The 26,114-nt window shown below is 42.1% G+C and overlaps 1 protein-coding gene, 1 long non-coding RNA gene and 1 pseudogene across 2 annotated transcripts in view; 1 reads left to right on the top strand and 2 right to left on the bottom strand.

The window, feature by feature from the left end:
• LOC113121849 (uncharacterized) overlaps positions 1–26,114 on the top strand; it is a 1,077,549-nt gene that overhangs the window by 416,290 nt on the left and 635,145 nt on the right.
• The window catches only part of LOC113121924 (uncharacterized), a 308,641-nt gene that overhangs the window by 281,453 nt on the left and 1,074 nt on the right, over positions 1–26,114 (bottom strand). The gene's annotated exons all lie outside the window — the stretch shown is intronic.
• LOC113121854 (uncharacterized) overlaps positions 1–26,114 on the bottom strand; it is a 957,344-nt pseudogene that overhangs the window by 251,102 nt on the left and 680,128 nt on the right.

Here is a 26,114-nt window from a genome sequence, read left to right on the forward strand (position 1 = left end):
GTCTGACTTCACACTTTGCTCTTCTTCACATGTGGCAGTGAGTGGACGCTCTGCAACACAAACAGGAAGTCAACAACATCACAGGAAGTTCTCAGAGTCACTCCAAGTAGAAATGGTCCCTCCAGAGGCCTGGTGGTCTCAGTGTTGAACATGTCTCTGGACTATCAGAGGACTATCCCAGTCCTCATTAAAGTAATTGTCCAATAAGTGTCAGTGAATGTGGAGCAGACTTTTATTTTGAAATGTCCCTCCCTGCTGTGTGTCTGTCAGCAGCTCCCTGAACAATTTTCAGCAGCTGCTTTCAGTTGATCTTAAACATGATCCTACAGGAACATCAGTGTTTCCTTCAGAACATATGAAAGACTTTGGTCTGAAAAGTCTCCTGTGTCATCAGGACATATTTGGTTGGAAATTCACTGAGTCCTGATGATTTGAATCGTGGCCAGATCTCCTCTCAGCTCTGTCAGGTGGAAAATGTCTGAGCTCAGAGTTTCAGCCTGACCAAGTGTTGTTGTTTGTTTCAGCCACTAGATGGAGCCAGAACATCTGGAGCTGCAGCTGGAGGGACTTCAACTCAGGAAAACTACAGATCACAGCAGAAACATCAGTCGATCCACTGATGGCAAATGAAACTGTTCCATCATATTTCAGTCCAAAGAAGAAACAACAGCTGTGGTTCTTTGTTTCCTGTCCCACTGACTGAATCTCAAGGCATTTGGTGTCGTTTTATGCTCATTGTTCATTTCTTTGTTGTTGTTTTGCATCTTTTTGCTTCACTTTTTGAAACTAACTAGAAATATGTCCCTTCAAACAGAAGAAACTGGGACTTTGGCTCAGACTCTGGCTCTGTTCTTAGAGCCCCTATACATATGCACATGTATGTGGAACCACATGTATGTGGAACATGTGTGGACCTGAATCCAGGGCCCTGATGGGGCCAGTATTTCCCTGAATCCACACTGGACAATGGGTTTTATTCTGAGCTGGCTGAGATGGATCTGCAACTGTCAGCAGCTCTTTAACAAACAAGCACAATCACAATCGAACTGTGGCTGTAAAAAAGGAAGAAACAGTCGCTGACTCACTGACAAACAGTCTCAGGGTCTGAGTTCAGGACTGAAGGTCACAGGATCAGGTCTGGACCAGGCCCTCTTCACACACAGACAGCTGGATCCTGGACACTCTGGTCTCTGTCTGTGGTACTGACCTCTGCAAACACAAACATGGTTTTATTGATTTCATATCAATCACTGATCAATTGACTGTTTATGGAGCCCTGAATCCACAAATGCTCACAGACAGGAAGTTTCAAAGTTTCTGAACCAGGCCATTCAAGTGACGCAGTAACAAAATCACAAAACAGGAAGTCCAGCTGCACGGACATGAAGCCAGAGTCCAGTGGACTCAGAGCAGGCAGCACAACAACTGTCTTTAAAGCTGGGCCTCTGTTCTGGGCTCAGCTGCAGCTTTAATGTGGATTCTTCAGTGGATCAGGACTTTGTGTCCACAGGAAGTCACATGACTCTGTGGTTACAGCAGTACCACTATACACACATGAGTACACTACCCGCTCTGATCTGGGTTTAATGTAGTACTGCAGCTCTACTGGGTACTGAACTTACAGGTACTACTTATATACTTCTAGCCTGCTTTTTAGTGTATTTGCAGTACACTTTGAAGTACACAGCAAATAAACTGTGATATATACTGTTAGTTAGTACTCACATTACACTCCAATCCTTTTAGTGTATTTGCAGAAAGACCAGTCCAACCAGGACCCCAAGCCCACTACACAACAAAGTCCAGGACATGGTCCCAGCAGCTGGTACTCTGAGGGTCCAGGTACCAACAAGTGGACAACATGAATTAAATCCAACACAGCAACACACACAATGTGACTATTTACTCTAAAGTACTCCACCTAATACTACAAGACAAATACCTAAATGTTGTGTATAAGTAGGGATGGGAACTGAGACCAGGACCAGTATTGATTCTGCCTATTGGCCCGATTCTTTATCGATTCGCTTATTGATTCCTGATCAGGTCAATATGAGCCAAGTTTCCGTCAGTCAAACTAAAGTCCAGGCTGGATCTACTTTTTGTTTCTGACGCCCTTTTCCCAGAAAGGTCCCAGAGCTGTCGTCTCCAGAAACTCACAGGAAACAGGACGACAGCTCTTCAACACGACTCGGACTTTCACCTTTCACAGAAACTACTGAGCAAAAATCCTCAATATATAAAAACTGCTGCCCCTCAGACCACGGACCAGACCAGCGCATAGTCCAGCTCCTACAGTCCACCTGGACCCTGAACTGGAGCCTCGGACAGTGAAACCATAAAGAAAATAAGAGTCGGACTTACCCTGCGTTCTTTACTGTGAAGGCTGCATCGTCCCACGTGATTTACTGGAAAATCCCAGTTTCCAATGAAACATGATGGAAAACATCGCGATAACAGGGTGTTTCCTCCCTGTTATCGCGATGTTTCCATCAGAACTATCCAAAGTCCCTGTAGACCCCGTGCACTGTTGCCAACTTGGCGACTTTTTTGTCAAAAGCGAATAGCGACAAATGTAGATACTTTTTCTGATTTTGTTAGCGACTTTTCGGAACTTTTGGAGACTTCGACGTGAAAGCACGTGTCGTTATCCTACACTGTACACGACACAAGCAGCGGGTGCTTTTGTGAGCCCCTCCCCGTCCCAAAGCTCTCAAATGCTAGCTGCTTTCCTTACTGAGGAGTTGGCAACACTGACCCCGAGTATTTTCTCCTTGATTGTGCCTGTGGAAACACCCAGACCATAACAGGAAATGAATCCACATCCTGTGTTGGAACCTGCTCCTGTGCTGTTGTCAGGCCCTGACAGAGGCCATCATTTCTTTGTATAGCACCTTCCAACAACCCAGGTTGACCAAAGTGCTTCACAACATTAAAAACAACAAAGTAAAATAATTAATAAATAATAATAATACAGGGTATCTACAGTAAAAAAGAATATAAAACACACCAAAACCACAGGGTGATGCTATGAACCCAAAGCCAGTCTGAATAAGTCTGAACTTTAGCTTTAAACAGGGGCAGGTCAGATGGTTATAGTGTTTCAGAGTCTGCAAAGGAACGATCAGTCCACTGTTTGGGCCTCGAACAAGGAACCTCTAGCAGATGTTGTGATATAATTATTTTACAATAAAGAATGTAGCTGGATTAAAACCACTTTTTCCAAAACCTTGGACAGGAACAGTAAATGGGATACTGGTCTAAAATTTGACAGAAGTGCAGGGTCAGGACTGGATTTGTTGAGAAGAGGCCGGACCACAGCTTGGATACATCCTGATTACATCTGGGACAGACCCTGAGCTGAGACAGGTGCTAATGAACAAGAGGAGACATGGACCCACTGTGGTAAAAACCTGCTAAGCAGCCTGGATGGAATAACGTCCAGAGGCCAGTTGGTTGGGACAAGTGCTGGATCACCTCAGAGGAGAGATGAGGACACCAACATATTAAACACAGAGGAGAAGACTGTACTATATCAAGTAGTGATATTAATATCCTGCCAAACAGAGGCCACCATGTTCACAAAATAGTGAAGACAGTTATGGCACGTTGACTCTGACCCACGTTGACTGACGTGTGTTAAATAACAGTGTAGCGGGTACCGTGGCAACGGCACCGTGGTGAACAGATTGACTCCTGTAACACAGGAGAGAAACGAGGAGACAGCGTGTCAGGTTCGAGCTCTCTGCAGTGATTTATTTAAGACTGTTCTCCAGCGGATGCATCTCTATTGTTAAGAGTCATTTTATGTTTCATGTATTACATATTCAATGTCCTTTTAACATTTCAATGAATTGCAGTGTACATGTCCATACAAAATCCATAATCAAATAAATCTCTAATCACCAAATGCATGTTCACTTACTCTTCGTGCCTGTATTTTACTCTATCTGTCAAAATGAAATATAAAGACAATAGTAATATTCACCAGCTATGTTTAAAGATACTTAGAAACTTCCATTCAGTATTGCTAAATCCTAGTCCCGAGGTGTTTTTGTACAGTTACCCACCTGTAACACAGGAGAGAAACGAGGAGACAGCGTGTCAGGTTCGAGCTCTCTGCAGTGATGAGAATAATTCACAATTCACGCAGCTAACCCGTCACCCGACCCTGCCCCCTGTTGGCATGGAGCAAACGCTACACAATTCACTTTGAAGGAAAATCACATTGAAATGCAAACCCCTGGGATACTTTGCTTCCAAAATAAAATACAATAACTTGTGTTCAAATAAAAAACAGTAATTGTGAATATTCTTACACAAATACACAATACACAAATACAACACTTTTGTGGTCGTCACAACAGCCTGGACGACTGGAGCTGGTGGACATTTGACAAATATTTACATTTGTCCTCTCCAAAGCATCCTGATAGTCAGAAAGACTGTCCTGCACTACACCCAGTGATATATGGAACTTGTCCTTCCACCTGTGCTCGGCCTGTCTGTCATTAAGGGGTCAGGGTTAATCTTAGAAGATCTGTACTTGAAGGTGCGATGGAGTCCAAGATCCCTGAGCAGGTGGAGTGGCAGGAGGTGATAAAGTCCCTGGGACATAGAGGAGAAGTAGCTTCGTCCTGACTGTGAAGACTAGTGTTCATGAAAATCTCCAGCTGTGGTAGAGGTGATGGTGACAGGCTGGAGCAGTGGATTTATCAGCAGGAAGAGGAGCCGTAAGTTCAAATATAATAGGGAAGTGGTCTGAGAGGCAAGTGTCAGTTATTTCTAAAATGGAGACTGGAAAGACCACATGAGGTTATAAGGTCCAGTGTGTGTCTGTGCTGATGTGTGGGGCCATGTACTGATTGTGTCAGGTCAAAAGAGGACAAGAGACTCTGAATCTCATTAACCAGTTGGCTGGACGGACAACACACATATATGAATATTAAAATCTAACCCTAACCCCCTGAGCTCTGGGCCCCTGGTTAATCCACCTATGACCTTTAGACAGTTCTAGCATCCCCCTTATGGGTCGTCTCCTGCACAAATAAACCAGGGAATTGAATGAATATACAATATAGATGAAATGAACAAAGGCAGTGCTACCTGCTCACCTTAGCATGGCTTCCACTGTCACTTCCTGTTGGCTTCAAAAGATGCAAGACAACAAGAAATAAATGAAAAGGAGCCAAAAACACAGAAACTAAGGCCAGAGAGAAGAAAGTGACATCAAATGACAATGTTGTGTCTCCATCTAGTGGCTGAAACAAACAACAACACTTGGTTATTTGGTTTGTCCCATTCACTGCTACTTTCTACAGAACTACATTACAGAGACAAAGCTTGGACTTTGGACTGCACAGCATTTCTCTATATATGAGATTTCTTCTATAGTTCATTTAGAAGTAATAATTAGAGTCATTATAGTTTGTTGTTTGGAAATAAACTGAATTCAAATGTCCATCCTGCCAAAATATTCATTGGATCTTTGAAACTGAGTTTGTTTTTAGTTTGATGTCATTATGTGTTTTTCATTCATTGTTTCACTAAGAAGAACTAGAAGAACTCAAAGCTCAAAGTGTCCAATCTTGTCTCAAAATGATCGACTCTGCCTTTAACTTCATGTATTTTGGTCCACACAAAGTCCACAGTTTTTTCCTGTCCTTCTATTTTAGAGCATGTTCACTCAGCATTTTCTCTGTGGTGTCAGAGGGGGTTAATGAGTTGAGAGCGTTGAGAGAACAGAAGAGACATCATCATCTGTCTGGGCCTTTTTGGATGGAGGTCTAGCTGGACTATCTGGACCAGGAGTTTTAGCCCCGGACAAAGTTTCCCGGTAGATGCAGAACTATATGAACTTTATATGAACTTTCTTACACTCTCCATTAGCATCTATTTGATGCTTTCCCCTTCCCTCTATGCCCATTACTGCGATTATGCAGATAATCTGGTAAGGTACTTTCTTGAACAGTTCAGGGCCTTGTATGGGGCAGAGGAGATGGTGGACAACATTCACTGTCTGTGTCACCTGGCAAATGATGTGAGGAGCTTTGGTCCATTAGATCATGCGTCTGCTTTTCCTTTTGAAAGTTTCCTTGGGGACCTAAAGAGAAAAATCAGAAAACCACAATACATTCTTCAACAAATAACAAGTGCTGTGGAAAGGCAGTCCAAATCCAAGCAGAAGACAACATGTTCAGGTGAACAGAAACTTGGTGGCAAGCACTCGAATGGACCAACAGGGCCAGACTTAGCTTCAGCCACACAATACAAGAAGGCTTCACTTGAAGGTGCCGTAATAAAATGTAAAACAGGCGACAACTGTGTGATGATTGGAGGCAAACTTGGCTTGGTTGAGAACATCTTGTACGACTCCACCACAGGAGGAACTTTCATTCTGTTGTGGTGGTTTTTAGATCTGGCTCCACTTTATGTGGAACCAATTCATTCCCAAGACATTGGTATTCACACTGCTTGTGAGCTTGAAGCAGATGTCAGTGTGGACAGGTTTTGTGATGTTGAGGCAAAACATGTTCTGGTCCCTTATGGACTTGGATGGGCAGCCCCCCCCGTTGCTGCATTTGTATTAAAAGCCTTGAATCATTGTGTCAGTTGCCCCTGTAGGACTGTAATACTCAAAGCTGGTTATTTCCTTACAGTCAGGAAGGTTTGGCTTCTCTGCAGTTGCATTTTCAAGGAGTCATTTTCCTTCTTTTGTTCTTGTGTAGCAGTTTACAGCGGTTTGTTTATTTCTGTTGAGTGAGGAGTGAACCCTCGTCAGGTAGACACCGACTGAACCAGCTGAACTGGTTTTTATCGGCTCTTCCATCGGCTCACTACTTTATTATTTTTGCTCCTTTGTTTTGAGGTAATCCTGGGTGGATCTTAGAGTCTCTGTTAGGGGGACACTGTTCAGTGACACTGGCCTAGTCTCAGGCTGATGGTGCTGTGCTGTGTTTCAAATCGCCTCGAGCACAGCTCACCTCAAAGAAGACGGTTTAGGGTCAGTGCAGTTTCCTGTTGAAGTAGTGAGGAACGGCTTTACTCAAAATGAATGCTTTAAGTCTTTAAGGCTGTAGTGAACTGATTTGACTTCCTCTGTCTGGACAAAATCAAAATCACAATGTACAATGTTGATGTCGACATATAAACCACTAGATTCAATTATACAAAGGCACAGAAGAAACAAACGTGAGTACAATGTACACAGCTGATATACAGTATAAGTTATCAATATTTAAATCATCATTATTAATATTAGATCATCACCGTAATGAACAGAGTCTTGTCTTCATCTAAAGTCTAAGATGGACTCACCTTCCTTCCATGTGGTGGATTTCTTGGGACTGGCAGAGGTTGAAGTTGTCAGCAGTCTGTGGATGGCAGGAGACAGTTGCTGCTATTGGCCTCCATATACACTTTATCATCAAATAAGGCAGCTCAGCTGAAACATGAGGAGCCTGGATCTGACTGGGAAAAGCACAAAGTGCGCTCACTTTACCAAACATGTCAGTAATGTAGAAAGTATTGCTGTGAGCTCTGAAGTGCACTCAAGTCAGAACAGTCTCTTGTAAGTTCATACACTCCTGTTTATGTCGTTTATCCATTTTCACATGTTCTCCAGTTTTCTTGCAGCAAGAAAATCCTCCATCACTGTAGCACAGCCTGACAAACACTGCCTACAGTGTACAGCCTTTATCCTGGGACATTTAGGAAAAGGCCCTCAAAATAATCCATCTTCTGTATCACTGCTGACCACTTTGCATCAACTGTTTCCCTTTGACACCAGGATGTTTGAGTTGATGTAAATGTGAATATGTCAGACACCTAAAGCAGACATCACATTTATTTAGGGAGGGGATCCAGCTTACCTGTGTCAGCTGGTTGTAGCATAAAGGCCAGTTCAAGCTGCAAACGTTTTGATGTCCGTCCATCTGATGGAACCGATCTATGAATTCACATACGCCAGAATTTAAAACATCAGTGACGTGTCATCTCCAGACCGTCATCGTCGTCAGACGCTCGGTGTGGCTCTGCGTCTTCTGGTTTCACTAGGTCCCGCCCTCTAGCGGGCAAGGCCAATCCATGAAATCCACCGATCTTCAAACTACATCACACTGCTGAATTTTTGGCTGCCAAGGCTACAGATCTTGTCCATGGAAATTCTGTCATCAGTTTAAAATGGCATGTCCCATTTCCAAAACCCATAAGTGGAGCCAGCTCTGGCACACAAACATGTATGAAGCTGGCATATAATTGGAGTTCTTCCCCCTAGCACCATGATTAGTCCTTCTGCCATGTCCATTGCAGTTAATACTGTGTTTGTCTACAGTCTAATACCTATATATGGTAAACAGGTGCCCTGTTATAACAGGTGTCAAGACTTATTAAGTTACTCAGATTGAATCCACACTTTCCAACCATATGGAAAATCACAATCTCCTATTGTCAATGGCAATGCTATAAAATAACTAGAGCCCACCTTTAGGACCAGTTGACGTGGACCCTTTGGAATCACCTGGTTCTCTGCATTAAACTGACAATAAAAGTAATGAAGGGCATCATTAGGCAGCTATAAGCTCAGTTTCTGGTTCTGACTGGCCCACTTCAACACCCGGGTTTTCATTGTCTGAAGGAATTGAGTCCCACATTCACTCTGATGTTTAATGTCCTTATTCTGCTGCATCGCTAACTACTGACCATCATCTGGACAGCAATCTGACCTTTTTCTGTCAGATACCTGTGATAATGAAAACTCATCTTATCCTTAATGATGACTGCCCAGGCCAAGAGGCAACGTCTGACCAACTCTCACCTCCAATCTGGTTCCTAGTGGAGTTTTACTGACTCGTTTCTTGACTCTTTTGTTAATGTCATAGTCAGGGCTGAAGGGCTCACAGACTTTTTCCAGCCTTTACAGTAAATGCTTGAATTGTGTTTTCACAACAATCCAGTGTTTTATTCTGATTTTTTTCTTGCTGCTGTCGGAGCAGAAACAAAGACATTTTCCAAATCCCACATGTGGCAGAAAGAAATGGTGTCAAAAAGCTTTAATGAAAACAGAGAGTGGACATGTGTCTTTCTTCATTTACAGTGGATTATGAGAAAGACAGAAAAAAGGCAAAGAAGGCAGAGACAACCGCTCATCTGAGCTCAGACAGTGAGAGCATGATGGGACGGTTTCATCCACTAAGACGGTGAGTTTGGTTTCTTCACACTGATTATTATTTGAATAAGCTCCGACACACAAAAGCACAAATATGATGAAAACACATCTTTAAACACTAGGTCCTAAAATCTTTTCTTCCAATGAGTGCAATAACTATGTTAGCGTAGTGAGCATTGTAGTGATTCCTGAATTTCCCTTCAGGGATTAACAAAGTCTCCCTCACCTCATATCATCAGTGATGTAAATAGTGTTTATATAAATGTTAAATAAACCTGTTAAATACATAAATATCACAGTACATATATACATATATATATATATATATATATGGAATACTTTACTTAAAAAGCCTGTTTTTCCAGATTCTTCAGGCTACTCTAGCAATTCCATGCACACATACAAATATATTCAAAATAATTCATTACTGTGATTTTATACCTACCAGACCTAACTCTCGGTATCAAGAATACCAGCAGTCTACTGACGAGGAGGACATTAGAACTCCGCATAGACCCTCTCCACCGATCCCACCGATATTTTACCCTTTGATATTTTATAAATCAGCCATTGTCAATATAATTTGGTTTGTTTGACCAAAGAAATCTCTTTAATGTTAAAGTGGAAACAGGTTTCTACAAAGTAATGTCAATAAAATAAAGATATGTCATGTGAAATAAGACTGTAAGATGTATTGTAATGCTCTGCACTGACAGCAACAGAAAGACATATCATCTCTCAGCTGGAACATCTCAAAGAACAAGTGTCTGTAATTAAGCAGCTGCTTATGACCCTCACCGACCGGAACTCTACAGCTGCCATCTCACCAGAAGGCAAACATCTACCTTTGAGCAGCCTGGGCCACATCCAGGTGGTGCAAGGCTTAAAGAGCAGGCTGCTACAAGGATGTGGTACATTGGACTTTTTCAAAAAACATACTTTATGAATCATGGACTTATTTTTAGAACCACAATTTAGGTAAAGTATCTGTCAGCGACCGGAGGTTCCAACCCAACATGGACCACAAGGCGGGTCACGGTCCGAATGGTAACCACACCATTGGCCCAACAGTTGTGCTGGAGGGGCTCTGGCCAGAAGTTGGCCTTTGGTGACATGCTGGTCTGCAGGGCAGTCATAGGTACAGTATGTGATGATCATGTGCAAGAAGGTCTGACAGGGATATGACAAAAGATTGGATTTCATTTTAAAGGCCTAATTCCATATTTTTATTCCATTCAAATATACGAGTTCTGTGCTTCTGATTATAATAGAAACTAAAATCAAGATAGTTGTTTTCACAAATACAGACTGGCCTAGCTAGTTAACCAGATCTAACTATCCACAGGGTCATGCACTGTAGAGGAGATGCTCAGTCTGGTCACTCTTGGTGTGGGTTATTATAGTCACCTTAGTAAATAACACTAACCCACAAACAAGCAGTGGATGAAGGCAGCTGCACTAAAGGCCTGGCAGAGCATCTCATAGGAGGAAACTGCATTTAGTCATGTCCATGGGTTTCAGACTTCAAGCAGTCATGTTCTGCAAAGGATTTTCATCCATGTGTTACTTTGTCCCATCATTTGCACTTTTGTCAAGCCCCTTGGATTAAAGCTGAATGTCTTCACTGTCTGTGTGCACAGAATTCTTCAGCATATCCTCTCCTATGTCATCAACCTCTAGTAACCAGACAAACTGACAGTAATAACCAGTGATGACAAAGTACAGCATGTCCAATAGTAACTGTGTATTATCTTGTACTGTCCATCACACATTTACAAGCTTCCACATAACAACTGTTGCTGTGTCCTCGCTGTCTGAGAACTCCAGCCTTAAAACAAAGTGGATAACCACACCCACACCCGGACCAGTTATTTACCAAAATCACCACCAGAACCTGGACATGTGATAATCACAGATTACAGTTAGGGAATAATCTTTAGAACCAAAGTGAAAATACATTTATAAACTGTCATGTGGGACCATTTTCATGGTTCTGCCCTAATTTGTTGAGAAGTTAGGAGGCATCATGATCATCAGACACCCCCCTCCGTTGTAGCTGAATATACTGGCCTGTGTATATAATAATAATTATAAGTCTTTATCATGGAATATCTTGAAAACTTTAGCCAACCAGCACCTTTGTCACATTTTCTCTAATTCATCTGATCACAATAGAAGAATCAGCACATTTTATACGTATTACAATATACACATTCCAATTGTAATAGGTATAAATGCCTTAAGGCCATAGATAGATAGATAGACAGATACTTCATTCATATCAGCTCATATCAATTATTTCATTCATATCAATACTGAGCTGTAGAAGAAAATAAGCACATTGAAGCGAACGTCATTTCCCAACAGGTAGCCCAGTTGGTAAAGCTGCATAGTCAGGACACAAAGAGCAGGTAGTTCCTCACTTGTCATTCATGCACTGAACTTGTGATAATGTGGCTCAGCCAGTAGCTCAGCTAAACTACAATTAACTGTGTCGTGCTGACGTCGTCCCCGATGGGACTTTGGTCCCTGGATGGTGCCTGATAATCCCTTACAAAAGGTTTAGGAACCAGGTGAAGTGAACATGAGAATCAGACTAACTACAATTCCCTTTTCAATGGAAATGAAGTCTGCAGTGTTCACATTTTTATGTTTAGTATGATGATCATGATCAAAGCCACCTACATTTCTGTCTTTGCTTCCTGGGCAAGGCAAATGTATTAGTATAGCACCATTCATACACTACGCAACTCAAAGTGCTTTACAAGGCAGATAGTTCCATTAAAAGTCTGGAAAAGAGCATCTGAAAACAAAGACATTTAACATCAAATACATTTAGATCAAATAAAGTCAATTCAAATAAGATGTCAAAGCACATTAAGGAAACAAGGAGGAACAATTATTTGAAGGCAGCAGGAAACAACAGGGTTTTCAGTCCTGGTTTGAATGAGCTGACAGTTGGAGCAGACCTCAGGTGTTCAGGAAGTTTGTTCCACAGGTGAGGAGCATAGTGACTGAATGCTGCTTCACTTTGTTTGGTTCTGGTTCTGGGAACACACAGTAGACCTGTCCCAGATGACCTGAGGGGTCTGGAAACCTCATAGGGAACTAATACATCTTGGATATATTTTGGTCCACAACCATTTAGTGCTTTATAAACTAGCAATAAGATTTTAAAATCTATCCTTTGACTAACGGGAAGCCAGTGTAGTGGTCTGAGAACTGGTGTGATATGGTCCAGTTTCCTGGTGTTTGGAAGGACTCTGGCAGCAGCATTCTGGACTAGCTGCAGCTGCCTGATTGACTTTTTGCTAAGACCTGTAAACAGCCATTCCAATAATCTGAGCTACTGAAGATAAATGCATGAACAAGTTTTTCTGCATCTTGTTTAGACAGAAAACCTTTTATTCTAGCAATGTTTTTCAGGTGGTAACAGGAAGATGTAGTGATCCTACTCACCTCATTCATGGCCACAGCAAACACCAATGACCATCCTGCAATGCACTCCTGTTAATAAACTAATCAGGGCTGAATCTTCCACAGCCACATGTACAGCCAACTACATATTGCCTGGACATGTGGAACATATTATATGGCAGAACTAGCTGCTATGTTTATATGATGTTTATGGACGTATAGATTCAAATGTATAGAGTGGAACTACGCAGTTTTCCAAGTGGAGACAAATTCAAGACCATGATATTGCACATTGAGTTGGAGCTAAATAAGAGAATGACAGCAGTTGCAATCAACAGTAGGAACATTATAATTTAGTTGGATGTCATCTTCTCTTTCATCCCATAACCCTTGTGCCCCTGTGACGACTATATTTTGTACAACCTTTGGTTTTTTTATCTCCATCATCTTATTTCTTGCTTAGATGCTGTTACAAAAAGCAGCCGTGCCACAGTGGAGAAGTGGAGACTGCAATCAAGGTGTGGCTCCGCAATGCCAGGGACAGAGATGGTGGAAGAAGAGGAGAGAAAAAAATAGACTGATAGATTTGATGTTTAGATTTGTTATTGATTGTGTTCTTTATTGTTCTTTAGAAAAGAATTGATTTCCTTCAGATATTCACTTTTCATTGATTAAATGTAACTATTCAAAACACATTACTCTTTCTAGTCTGGTACTACTTTCAACAACTGCAGTAATTCTGCATACACAGTGATTTTAATGTTGTGGATCCAGTTTAGGTCAGTCTGTCCTGTACCAACAGTACTGTATAGTAACTGTGGGCATGCAGCACACAGTATGTGCATTCTATGATCCATTCCTTATTTTAGTTTTCCTTTCCATACATGTCAACATTTTATAGAGCTGTGTTTTTAAAATGTAGACTTCAGCAGTTCATTTAATGTTGTCACTGTTCCTAATCTTCTGTAGATCAACTTCTAGTGAAACACATCATCACATTTATTTCCTATTATTATATTATTATTTTCAAGTGTCTGGGCTAGAGTGGACATGCTCACAGTTTCCCAACTGCACATAGACCAGTAAGGTCCGTGCATACTGTGGATATACTCTGAGCATGAGAGGATGGTCTCAGAAAACATGCAGGGCAAAAAATCTGCACATGGTGCAGCCACATGTGAAATGTGGGGCTCAGGTGGGGCCACTGCAGGTTAATGGGTGTGGGTTGACTGTGGGGCCCACTGGGTTCCCACTCTGCTTACTGTGGGCAGCCCACACTACAGGCTGGGTGTGGGCTGCCCATTAGGGCCCCACCTGGGCCCGATAGTGTGGGGCCTGCATGTGCCCCACATTTCACTCCGGTAATGGGGCCAGGTTGCCCTAACTGGGCCCATTCATTTTGCCCACAGTGGCCACACAGGGGCCCCAAAAGGGCACGTTTGCTGGGTGTGGACGTCCATCTTGTCCGAGTGCTGCGAAATGCGCGACATATCTCTCCTTCTATCAGCGGTCGACTTCCTGTTTGAGTCTCAGAGGTAGATGTGGATCATTTTCCGTGAATATAACTTGAAAGAATGAAATATATGCCGGGATAAAAGTTTGTCAGCTGAGCTCAGCCAAAGTCCAGTTAGCAGGACGCCATCTTGGACTCCCCTCTGGTGCAAATGTCTCCACATCAACTCAACAGCCTTCAGGACTCACATTTCAATAAGAGCTAAAAACAGCTGGCAGCCAACATTCAATCAACATTTCTATGGACCGACCTGCTTCCGATTCCCCAAGTGCCGTCTCGTGTGTAGATCCAGCTGCTTCTCCCTCCACTTTGACAGGTTTACAACAGGCTCTGGACCTGGACAAGTGATGGTCCTTTGGATCTCTGGCCAGACTTTCTTTCTAATCTTCTTTGCTGAGCCAAATATCTGGAAACTTGCATTTTCCAGGCATCACGTTTCAGCGGTGTAGTGAATTGAAATATATACATGTATTGAACATGAAGGTTCATCATGTCTAGTTTATGAATCATGAAGATCATAAAGTGTTAGGTAAATTCTTTAACAAATAGACTCAGAGGACGAACCTCAGTAAGATTATATAGAAGTTTTACTTGCAAGGAGTAACAGTCACACAGCACCTTGGTACAGCATGAGGATCACTGGTCCTTAGCTGGGCAGCACATCATTTTAATACTATGATACAAACAGTCATGTGATAGAAGAAGAAAGAGGAGGCAGTTTCCCATGAAACTGCAAAACATCTGGGTTTCGATACTAAGTGTCTTATCAGAAAGTGAAGGTCAGAACAGACTGACCTTAGGAAGAGACAAGAGGTAACAGGCCCTACTCAAAAGTGTTTTTGACTTACATTAAAGTAAAACAGATTAATAAACTTGAGGGTAACATTTTAATTTCTCTAACACATCCCTCCTGTTTATGCTTAGCATAACTACTATGTGAAAATGTTTAGCAGATCATTAATGATTATTATTCTGGTAAAGCACACAGAAAGATCAGAATTACTATTATAGGAAAAACAGTAAAATCATAAATCATAACTATGATTAAACAACAAGATCACAATCACAAACATAAAATAATTAGCACGCTAAAATATAACTTGTAGAAGTGAGAAATAAATGTCATAACTTTCTGTCTTTATGGGCAAACAGTCATCACAACATCACTTTCTGTAGGAATTTTCAATGTTGGAGTCATTCATGCCTTACAGTTCAGAAGTTAGGACAAATTTATCATAGTCGGTAAAAGACAGTCAGGTCTTCTTTCATTGGCTCTGGAGGAGTTTCAGGGTCCTGGTCATCCTGTGAAATGGACAAACATTCCCTCCAGCCAAGAAGTGAAGTTGTTGTCAATACCAGCATTCTCAGCGAGCTTCTCAGATAAGGCTTGGAGTCCTTGTAAAGCTCGAGTGACAGATCCATCTGGGGAAGTGTTGTTAGGAATAAAGGTACAACAGGCAGATCCAAACATTTTACAAACACCTCCCTCCTTAGCCAGTAACATGTCCAATGCCATCCGGTTCTGCCAGGTCATAAGACTAGTTTTACCTAACTGCTCTGCTAAACCTCTGACAGCATCTCTAGTGTAGTTAATAAATCTCTGCTGGTTATAATACAAATAATTTATCCAATTAACATTTTTATAAATGGTTAACCACCAAAACAGAAAAGATTCAAACCCTGCTGCAACTTGGTTTCTAGCTTTATACTCGTCAGGAACTCCTCTGGGCTCTGATGGCATCAATATATACTCTGTTATCAAAACTGCCGGCTGCTGCAGCGTCTCTGTTCACACGGTGTGGGCTGTCTAGGGAAGAACCAGACAGTGGCAACACATAAAATGGCATCACCAATTGTATAAGAGCACAGGTTCCCTGCCAATCAGGTGGGAGCACTGGTCTCAATTGGTTTCCCCCACAATACCACCACAGGTCAGCACGTGCAGTAACATGGTCCGTGAACCAGGAAGGGTCATAGCCTGCCCCGGGGGTGGTCACATTGGTGGTGGAGTTGCACCAGTGGAGATCACCGACCTTCCTCCCTGAAGTGGAATTTCTCAAAAACAGGTATAATTAGCACAATAAGGTGTAAAGAAAGGTGGAGTAACAACAGGAGCAGGTGGCATCAAATAATGCAAAGACTGACATTGTTTACTGGCTGGAGGGGAGGTGGAAGTAAACAGTTGCAGTGTACAGTTCAGGCCTGTTGGATCATTATGTGGATTAAGTCTAAAGGGCATAGTCCCTAGTTGTGGTCGGGCCGCCGCACAGACAATAATAATAATAAAATAAAAATCAGAAACTCGCAGTTGCTGGGATGTGTAAGTGATCCAATTCAACCATTCATTTTTATCAGTGTAGCCCGTTTCTATATCAAAGGTTTCTTTGAGGGTGGTGAGGTTTAATACTTTCAAAATGGGGGACTGTGACAGCACCTCTTCCGGTTTGTCTGTACTTGGTGCCTTAGAAGGCTGGTTGGCACCAGCTGTCTCATGATGTGAGCGATAGAAGACCTTGATCTGGAATTGTCCCAGGGGATCAGTTCCAGGAATATTGGCTCCTAACACATAAAGGTCAGAATCAATGGTAGTAGGGTCCTTGAGGGTCAAAAGTAATGGGTTACAGTGGCCTTTTGTGCAATGGGGAGGGGTCGTGCCCTTGACTATTGAAAGTCGTTGTAAAAGGTTCTTTCCCTTATTCCACTTTCTCTGTGGCCGATATGGTTTATATCCCCACTGTTTTATTCCTGTGTTCCACCCTACATAAGTCCATGTTGGACACCAGGTAGCTCCCACGAAAGTGGCACAGATATACTTAGTCGCCCCTGTTAGCTGTTCTTGTTGCACAGTGTCACAGTTGACCACATCACAAAAATCAAACTGTACAGTCTGAGTCTCATCGGCCCAAAAGATAAAGATGGGCACGTCATTAGCTCTTTTTGTCCTAGGTTTGGTTTGGTGTTGTTCATGAGATTCAATTCCTTCTCAAGGGAGGAAAAGATACCAGGTCTTATATCAGTGGAGTCAGTAGCGTTCTCCGGCTGTTGCAAACCCTTCTCAAAGAGAAACACAATCAACATAACTGTGGTCAGCGATATGACAGTCAATATGCTTATTGTCAGTGTCACCCCACAAAATAGTCCAAAGGGGTGCCAGGGTCGATATATTGGACCCTCCATGGCAAAATGTACTTCTGAGCAGTCTTCTCCCCAGGTCATTCTACTCCTCACTCACCTAATTCCCCTGGGTGTGGTTGGTTTCTTCACTGGTTTGAGACGAGTGGTCCCTATTGGTTCCACCCCCGTTTGTAGCCAGACTTCACCACAGGTTAGTTGGAGTTTAGAGTGAGTCCATGCTGGTTTGACATAATTACTCAGACAGTACTTTTACCTCTTTACAGTGTGTTAAATGAATCCAGGAAGGTCTTTCAACAATTCTCACAACCATGAGTATAGACTGCAGTATTTGGTAAGGTCCTTCCCAGCACAGAGAAAACCAATACTTCCTCTTGATGATTTTTACAAAGACCCAGTCTCCTGGTTTCACTCTGGAGTCAGGTTCAGGCTCAGGACCCTCCTGTTGTGCATTAGTCACAGATACAACATTTTTATTATTCAACATTTTTGCCATGTAATCAGCAATGGTCTTAGTCATGTGAGCACCCTCCTTAATGAATGGTTTTAACTCAGGAAGATGGTAACATTGCAGTAAGATGTTTAATTACCTGGTTTACAAAATATGTGTCATTATTACAATAGATTTTCTCTGGAATTCCAAATCTGGGAATAATAGTAGTTGTCAGTGTTTTAGCAGCTGTTAGTGCATCAGGATGCTTTGCTGGAAACACTTCAGTCCATTTGGTTAATGCATCAATGATCACTAAACAGTATTTCTTTCCCTCGCAGTTATTTAGTTCAATAAAATCCATGCAGATATGTTGAAAAGGATATTCAGGTAGTGGAAACTTTCCACTATTTCTTGTCACGATCTGTCCCTGTGGATTATTTTTTTGCACATATTTCACATTGTTGACAAAATTTTTTAGAGTAGTTTGTAAAGCCGTATGTTGTAAACACTTTGTTTACTAGTCTTACCATCCCTCCTGCTGACGTATGCACATTAGCATGTCTCAGAACAGCTGCATATCTAAATAAACTTCTAGGTAACACTACTTTGTTATCCTTACATCTCCAAATATTGTTGTCATCTATTTTAGTCTTTTCTTATCCATAAGTCTTTTTCATTTTGAGGTGCACCATCTTGCATGTCTTTTAAGTATCTGCTCATCAGGATGTTCAATTATAACTGTAGCTTGTAAAGGCAGTGGTTTCTGTGCTACTGATTTAGCAACTTCGTCAGCTTTACAATTACCAAAAGAAATCATATCTAGTCCTCACATTTATGTCACACTGACAATTAGCAACCTCTTTAGGCAGCTGCACAGCATCTAACAGCTGGAAAAGTCTTTGTGTGTGATGGTCTTACCAGATGATGTGATCATTCCTCTGTTCTTCCACTGCTGAGCAAACACATGTACAGTTGAAAATCCATAATTGTTATCAGTGTAGATATTAACTACTTCTCCTTTTCCTAATATAGAAGCTTCTGTTAAGGTAATAAGTCCCTCAGCCTGCAATGATAAATGAGATGGTAGTGATTCAGCTTTAAAACATCTTTAAGGATTACAACAGTATATCCTGTAGAATTAGATCAATCTGATTTCTGGTTTTTTACAAGATCCATCTACAAACATTGTCATTTCCGTATCTTTATAAGGTGTGTCAGTTTGGTCAACCCTGGGCAACACTCTATTCTCAGTTTCAGCAATACAATCGTGGCTCACCATCCTCAGCTATAGGCATTAATGTAGCAGGATTAAAAATTGTACATCGTTCAATAGTGAGATGTGGCTGTGAAAGCAATGTAGTCATGCAGGACAGATGTTTAGCTGGTGACATGTATGCTAATCTTGTTTTGCAACAACAGGACAGAGACTGCATGTGGAACCTTTAGTGTCAGAGGATGAAACAAGATGTTTGCTGAAGCTTGGACTGTCATGGAGGCTGCAATAACAGCTTGAATACATACAGGCATTGGTCTTGCTATTGGGTCCAATTGGGTGGAATAATAAACAATAGGCCTGTTTTGTCAGCACTGAAGTCATGTGACCGTTTTTACAATCAACAGTTTGCATAAAACAGTTTCCATAGTTAGGCAGTCGTAAAACAGAGGTGCTGGTCAGGGTCTTTTTAAGACCATCAAAGGCTTTTTCTGCAATTTCAGTCATTTTAAGTTGCCATAGGTGTGTCATAAATCAATTTCAATAATGGACAAAACAGCTCTGAATAGTTTGGTATCCATGCTCTGCAGTAGTTTGTCATACCTAAGAAAAACATCATCTGTCTTTTAGTTTGTAGTTTTGGTGCTTTAAGTATAGCTTCTTTCCTGTCTGAGTCTAGAGCTCTCCCTTGCTGTGAAAGGTCGTGACCTAGGTATCTAACTTTTTTTTTTTTACGACTAGTTTGCTCTTACTCACTCTGTGTTACTGTTCTGCTAGAAACTTAAGCAGAGCTATGGTGTTTGTTTTGCATTGTTCTTGTGTTTCAGAGCATATCCAAATTTAATTTACATACAAAAGTATTTGACTTCTGGCAGGGGGTGAAAACTTAGCTAAGTTAGCAGACATTACTTGGGAAAAGATGGTAGGAGACTCACAATAACCCTGTGGAATCCACGTCCAAGTCCATCTTTTGCCTGAAAACTCAAATGCAAACCAGAATTATCATTGTTTGTCAACTTCAGTAGAGAAAAATGCATTTGCCACATCAATGACCAGTGAACCACTTTGAGCTGGGCTTGACGTCATTCAGCAGGGTGTGTGGGTCTGGTACCAGTGGAGCTCTAGGTATCTCTGATAATGCCTGCTTTTAGTAATGAGTCAAATACTGGTTTAATTCCTGCAGCAGCCTCAGGTGTTAGTGGATATTGTCTTTGAAAAGGCCTGAAGGTTCCTTTTGGTGTTATTTTAACTGGTTCTACTCCTTTGATCTTCCCTACATCTGCTGCTCCTGTAGACCATAAATATGAGGGAACTTCCTTTAATTGATCTTCTTCCTCTGTTGTTAGAGTGAACACTTCTACTCATTCTTTACACTTAGATGTTTAGTTTTTGTTGTGATTGTACACCAGTTCAACTTTTTGCTATATGTGTCTACAGAGCGGTTGTAGAAAACATGAGGGTCACCTGGGACTGGCTCCCAGGCCGTCCCCACCTCTTCAGCCCTGGTTACAAATGCTCCTAAATCTTTCCACTCAGCTGTTGAAGGTTTAGCAAGTGAAATGTGTGGGCTCACCCACAATTTGAACAGTTTCTCTTCCTCAGGTTGTAGTCTGCATGCTGCTCCTACATATCCTGCTTTGTTCCAATAAAGGTTGGTTAGTCTAATCCTAGCAGTTTTGTTCTTGAAAAACTGTTTTTCATACACCTCATCTGATCCTGGTTTGTGTCTGAAGTACATGGTGCAGTGCATGTTGTCTGGTGTCTGTCTAATGGCCTGTGCAGCAGCTACCTCACCCGTCATTTTCCCCAAATCTGTGGTTACTGAACTGGGTCCCTCTGTGACTAAGTCTAAGGTGTAATAATGGTTTGGTAGCTGAACACTTTCAGTTAAGAAAAGATCACTCTCTAGCCTGACAGCTCCCATCCCTTTCACTATAGGATGTATCCCTATGTTTAAAGCAGTGAGTAAATCTCTTCCTAACAGATTAACTGGACACCTGTCTGACAGTACAAACTGATGTTGTGTGCTCCTTGCTGATTCTGGATCGTGTACTTCGAATGGCATTGTCAGTGGGTTAACATGTAGTTCTCCATTTGCCGCTTTCACCAAAATGTGTTCTTTTGTGGTCAGTCTGAGTTTGTCTGGTGGATTACTAAGAACTGACCTACAAGCTCCTGTGTCACACAGGAATTTTATTTTAACTCCTCGCACCAACAATGTCACTTTTGGTTTTCCTTCATACAGCATGAGTTCAGTTTCTCCTTCTAGGCTCAAATGTTAGCTTCAGTCAGATGTGTGTCTCATATCTCTTTATTCTGTTCAGTGTGTGTATTTTGCATCTGACCTTTTTTTGCTGTCTAGTCATGCAGAGTATCCTGCTCCTCCCTCCTGGTGCTCAGGGCGTGTCTTTCTCTGTGGGCAGCTCTTGGCCCAGTGTCCTGCTTCTCCACAGACATAGCAGTAGTCATGATCAACTATCTGCTGTCTGCCAGGTCTCCGGCCACGACCTCGTCCCCACCCTCCTCTCCCTGGGCGTACGGAGGAAGCTGAGCCGGTGGTGGATTATTAGGATGAGGAGGTGGTCTACAGCATGACATAGTTTGTTCATCTGTAAATTCAACAGTTTGCCCTAAATACAATGTTGGTGAAGAGACTTTTACCTGTTTTTCTATTTGCTTCTGTCTCTTTCTCCTTCCTTTCTCTCTCTCCCTCTCTGTCCACTCTAACTTTCTTTAACCACTTTAAACTTTAACCATATCTTCTGCTGCAAACAGCCCTTCTTTTCTCTGATCCTTCTGATTTCCCTTAGTCTTACTTTTTATGTCCTTCACTCACTTTCTACAGCCTTCACAGTTTAACTTCCCCGAAAAGCCATATTTATTTTTCCATTTTTCAAATTTTTTTTTTTTTTTTTAAGGATCCTTTTGATGCATCAATTTTGAGTGTCACCGACTAGTTCTTCTATTTTATTTTATTTTATTTTCTTATATATTCAGTTACTATTTGTTTTTACTCACTGCTATTTATTATTATAATTATTGTAGGCCTACACTTATTATTTTAACAGGCTCCTTACCCCCCCCTTTTTGTTTTTTAAATTATTTTAATTACTGTTATTGTTTAGTTACTGATCTGATTGGAGGAGATGGAGCAGCTGTTTAACTCTCTTAATGTCACATTAATCATCTCTATGTTTTTATATTCTTTCCATGGTACCAATATTCTGTTTTGTTATGCTCAAAAGCACTATCGACGCGCACCGGGGCTCCTTTTTGTTCCGGGTCCCCCACAGACCACGGGGTAGTTTACTTTGGGTCTCCCACAGACCACGGGGTAGTTTACTTTGGGTCTCCCACAGACCACGGGTTCATCCCGAGTTTCTGATTTCCTGAAAGCCCTGCTCGGTTTTACCCGAACATGTTTGACCCAGTGTCCCGTAGGCCACACAAGTTTCGGTTTTGTTTGAATTTCAGCACTCAAGTCAAGTCAATGATATTTTTAGTCAGTGACCCGTTTTGTAATCACCAACCCCTCAGCCCGATATGAGACCGCAATTCACTGAGACTCTACTCAGCTTGCGTGACCCGAAGGACCCAGGACCACCCGGGGCTCCCAGAGAGCCAGAAACTCCTAGGGACTCCGCACCGGTTTTGTTTGGGCTCTAATTCCCTGAGACTCTACTCAGGTGACGGTTTTGTTCGAATTAGACCCACTGAGACTGTACTCAGTTTTACCAAATTAAAATTCTCTTACCTTACAGGAGTCCGTCTCTGGTCTCTCTTTTAAAGTTCAATTGCGTCACTCCTCTCCCCTCACAGCAGATCCTAGCCTCTCAATGCTCCAAACCGTTCCTTTATGGGGCGGGGCGGAGGGCTTTCAGTCAGGAGTCTAAAGACTCCCCCGTGCAAGGTTTTTAGGTCAAAACCTGGAAGGAAGAGGAGATATTGCAATCCCGGACGAGCCCCCAAGTTGTTAGGTAAATTCTTTAACAAATAGACTCAGAGGACGAACTTCGGTAAGATTATATAGAGGTTTTACTTGCAAGGAGTAACAGTCACACAGCACCTTGGTACAGCATGAGGATCACTCGCCCTTAGCTGGGCAGCACATCATTTTAATACTATGATACAAACAGTCATGTGATAGAAGAAGAAAGAGGAGGCAGTTTCCCATGAAACTGCAAAACATCTGGGTTTCGATACTAAGTGTCTTATCAGAAAGTGAAGGTCAGAACAGACTGACCTTAGGAAGAGACAAGAGGTAACAGGCCCTACTCAAAAGTGTTTTTGACTTACATTAAAGTAAAGTGGATTAACAAACTTGAGGGTAACATTTTAATTTTTCTAACATAAAGCATCTTAATAATTTGGGGCACCAGATCCTTTTTTGGTGGATCAACCAGTCAGTTAATGAGTAATACATGAAATCAGTCTACAATCTGAGGGAGAGTTCTCCTGATCCAGTGACGTATTTACTGTGTGAAATAACATCAATGATACCAGTCAGTTGTCTTTGGAAGATTAATTCAGCTATTTCCAATATTTCCACAGGGGGAAACAGAGGGAGAACTGATCAGAGACATGAGCTGAATTAAAGAATCAAACATTAGAACAGTCTAACAGCAGCTTGTTTGCAGTGGTGGAAGAGAAATCTTTAGATTAATTTATGTTCTGTGTTTGAGTCTGAGGTCTAAACATAGTTTCGGAGGAAGTTCTAGTAATTATGGAGACCAACTGATTAGTGTGAGACAACCAGCACAGCCACAGTTGTCCTCAGGTTTACTGAGGCTCGGTCCGTTCGTCTGTGGGATGGTCTGGCTGCAGTCTGCCAGCAGGATTAGACGTTCCCCGGAGTCTTGGGCTTCGGGCCTGAGTCAGTTTGTCGTCTTTCTCGCTCTCCTTCTGGTCGCTGCAGGGTCGTCTCATGGAGTTGGTTGATGTGAGATGGTCAGCTGGAGGACAGCCACACGCAAGGAGGATGTCTTTGTTTCTTTTGTTTCTGCCGGGCAGTAAAACAATCTCTACTTCGTGGTTCTTCTGTAGATCTTTCTGAGAGTCTTTGATCTTGAGAGTCTGGACATCTCTTAACTTTCTCTGAATCTGTCCATTTCTGTTCTCTTCAGGGTGTTCAGTTCCCCAAGTGTTCATTCTCAAGTGTGCTTCAAGTTCCTGTTCTTCAGGCCGATTCCTGTTCACTTTTCTTCTTTTTCTTAGTTCTGCTGTGTCTGTCTTTGTAATGTGTTTTTGTATCTGGATGTGCTGGGTGGGGGAATCCATCTGGTTTGTCCTTCATTGTGCATAACATGATTTGATTGGTCTAGGAAGTGCTCCATATTTGGTTCAGTCTCCTGACTGTGATGGGCAGTCTCACTAATCTCTGTGAATCAAGAGATGATCCTATTCTTTAAGTGTTGTATGTTTTAAGATTGATTCTTAAGATGGGAACATGATTTCTTTTTCCACCCAGCAAAGTTTAAACAAATGATAAAATAACTAATCAGAGTCAGTCAGAATAGTTCAGCACAACAAAAATGAAAACCAATAAACCTCATAGTTATGTAGAGATTAACTACAAGCAGGAATAACATAAACAATAGAACAGCCTCTATATCACACCATAATCTGACAACGATGCTCTGTAGGTCTGGTCACACATATTACATGTTTATCAACCAAAGCAGGAATATAAGGACATGATATGAAGACCAGTTCATTGGTCATTGTATAGGTTTCACGTCTTGTCTGAAAAGGGAATAGTCTTAAGGTATTTATGGCAGGAGGTGAGCAGGGGGAGTCTGTTCATTGTTCTTTGTGAGGGCCGTTGGCCTGCTCTTTGTCAAAAGGGGAGTCTTCACATTGCAGTACTTGTACCATCCCCGGTTGTTAACCTTAGTAAGTTACAAAAGTTTCATAGTCATAAACTGTCAGAGGATATCACTCCTGCCTCACTCAGGAATGTGATTCTCGTGCCATTGGTTCGCTGCAAGTGGGAGGTCAGAGTTTCAGCCTGACCAAGTGTTGTTGCTGCTTTCAGCCACTAGATAGAGACACAACAAGAGTCCCCTCATACAGACACAGGCCCAAGGGCCCCTGAGCTCTCAGGCCCCTGGTTAATCCAGCCCTGATGATTAGACAGTTTCCAGCAGCAGCTCTATGGACTCTGGGCTCCTCATACACACAGATCAACACATTTGAATGACATTCAATAAATAGACACTTTCTATGTGACATATTGTGAAGCTGAACTTTGGAGAGGATAAACATGTTTGTTTGTTTAAAATCTTTGCAAATGTATTAAAAATAAAAAGGTCTGAGAGTCCTTCAACTGCATTTTGGCTAACTCCAAGTGGACTGTCATGTGCCTTTTACTGAGGAGTGCCTTCTGTCAGGCCACTTTACCACACAGGCCTGGTTGGTGGACTGCTGCAGAGATGGTTGTTCCTCTGGAAGGTTCTCCTCTCTCCACAGAGAAATGCTGGAGCTCTTTCAGAGTGACCATCGGGTTCTACGTCACCTCCCTGACTAAGGCACTTCTCTTTCCAGATGCACTGTATATCAAAAACATCTGTCCGGTCTGACAGCTGTTAGCCGTCCAAAGCTACAAAGACCCTATGCCAAATCAGGTGTCGTGTTTACACCTCGGTCTGTGTGAATACAAACTGTTTGTAGATTTAGCCAGATGTTCCAAATATCCATCCATCTGTACCCCCTTATTCCTAACCAGGGTTCCACGGATCTGCTGGAGCCTATCCCAGCTCTCTTTGAGTGAAAGCCAGGGGTCCACCCTGGACAGGTCACCAGTCCATCACAGGGCCACATAGAGAAAAACAACCTCACACACTCACACTCACTAGAGTCACCAATCAACCTGACATACATGTTGGACTGTGGGAGGAAACCAGAGTACCTGGAGAAAACCAACACAAGGACAGGGAGAACATGCAAACTCCACACAGAAAGGCCCCTGATGGGTTTCAAACCAGGAACTTTCTTGATGTGAGGCAACTGTGCTAACCACTAAGCCACTGTGCTGCCCGATTATTCTAAATATCTGATAACTGAATTTCAAGACCTGTTGAGACTTGGAAGGATCTGCAGGAACCTCAAATCAAACACAGCCTGTAGTTCTTTGGGCGCAGGTGTTTTCCTGAGCCAAGACAAAAACACAATTTAGAAAGATTTGACAATGAAATGAGCAAAAACACTTTGTAAAATCAGACTTTAAAAATTAGATGAAGAC

Source organism: Mastacembelus armatus, chromosome 20 (assembly GCF_900324485.2).
Source record: "Mastacembelus armatus chromosome 20, fMasArm1.2, whole genome shotgun sequence".
NCBI classification, from domain to species: Eukaryota; Metazoa; Chordata; class Actinopteri; order Synbranchiformes; family Mastacembelidae; genus Mastacembelus; species Mastacembelus armatus.